The sequence below is a fragment of the Zalophus californianus genome, chromosome 5, assembly GCF_009762305.2.
Source record: "Zalophus californianus isolate mZalCal1 chromosome 5, mZalCal1.pri.v2, whole genome shotgun sequence".
NCBI lineage: Eukaryota > Metazoa > Chordata > Mammalia > Carnivora > Otariidae > Zalophus > Zalophus californianus.
This window is the reverse complement of record NC_045599.1, coordinates 126,665,722-126,667,325: the sequence shown is the minus strand read 5'-3', so window position 1 is coordinate 126,667,325 and position 1,604 is coordinate 126,665,722. Positions and strand designations below refer to the sequence as shown.

Sequence of the window (1,604 nt, the reverse complement as noted above, 5' to 3'; positions counted from 1 at the left end):
GAAGAAGCTGGGGCATTTTTACACCAATTTCCATTAGTCATTGGCTGTAGGCTTCTTGGGGATGGAGTATTAATTCTGCTTTTCCTCAAGGTGGGCAAATAAGCCTTCTGTGACTTTGGAAAAGTCTCAAAGCAAAGACATGCAGATCTTGGCCCCTGGAATAGGAAGAAGCACACCAAAGTGATGATATGATATAATATTCAGGGTTATGGATATGGCACCAATGATAACTGCTACACCATCTGACATACCATATAGTTTATAGGGATATTTCATATATATCACATATTATAACGTGTGTGTGTGTGTGTTCCCACTTTCAGAATGTAAGCTCTATGTGGGCAAGAATTCTTTTCTGTTTGGTTCTCTGCTGAACTTAGAACAATACCTGGCAACCTGGCACATGCTAGTGTTGAATAAATACTTATTGAATGAATTAATGACCTAGATCAGAGATTTTATTTTATTTTATTTTACTATTTTTTTTAAAGATTTTATTTATTTGAGAGAGGGAGAGAGAATGAGAGATAGAGAGCACGAGAGGGAAGAGGGTCAGAGGAAGAAGCAGACTCCCTGCTGAGCAGGGAGCCCAATGTGGGACTCGATCCCGGGGCTCCAGGATCATGACCTGAGCCGAAGGCAGTCGCTTAACCAACTGAGCCACCCAGGCGCCCTAGATCAGAGATTTTAAACTGTGTGCTGTGACCCACTTAGCAGGTCATGGAATTAATTTAACGACCACCAACAATAAAAAGAGAAAAGAAGTATATTGCAGGTAGTAAAGGTAAATATTGTTTTATTAAAATATTGCACTTCAATACAGTGATTTAATGTACATATTATAATTATTAAATTAAAGGAAGATATATAAATTAAATTTATGTTGGGTCCTCTAATAAAATGTACTTTTCACTCAGAGTTGTCGTTTTTGACAATTACTGATCAATTTATCACTCTGGAATTGGAATGATACCGAGAAGATTAGCATGGCCCCTGTGCAAGGATGACATGCAAATTCATGAGGGGTCCCATACTTTTAGAATGCATTTGAACTTAAATGACCATCAACTTAAATCAGACAGCCATATATACATATGTGTGTGTGTGTATATATAGCACACACACACACACACACACACACACACATATATGAACCTCATGATAACCACAAACCAAACACCTATAATAGAAACACAAAAAACATAACAAACATAACATTGAAGAAAACCATCAAACCACAAGAAAAGAGACTGAGAGAAGAAGGAACAGAGAACCACAAAAACAACCAAAAAACAATGAACACAATGGCAATAAATATATACCTAGCAAAAATTACTTTAAATATAAATGAACTAAGTGCTGCAATCAAAAGACATAGAGTGGCTGCATGGATAAAAAGAAACCCAGGCCCAACTCTGTGCTGCCTATAACAGACTCACTTCAGATCTAAAAATACACATAGACTGAGAGTAAAGGGATGGAAAAGAATATTCCATGCAAATGGAAACAAAAAGAAAGCCAGAGTAGCAATACTCATATCAAATAATATCAGACTTTCAAACAAAGGCTGTAACAAGACAAAGAAGGATATTACATAATGATAA

At 36.5% G+C, this 1,604-nt stretch overlaps 1 non-coding gene across 1 annotated transcript; it reads left to right on the top strand.

The window, feature by feature from the left end:
- The first annotated feature begins 935 nt into the window (after positions 1 to 935).
- LOC113930014 lies at positions 936 to 1,038 on the top strand. The gene has a single exon (XR_003522399.1). It is a non-coding gene; the product is annotated as a U6 spliceosomal RNA (small nuclear RNA).
- Positions 1,039 to 1,604: the final 566 nt, after the last annotated feature.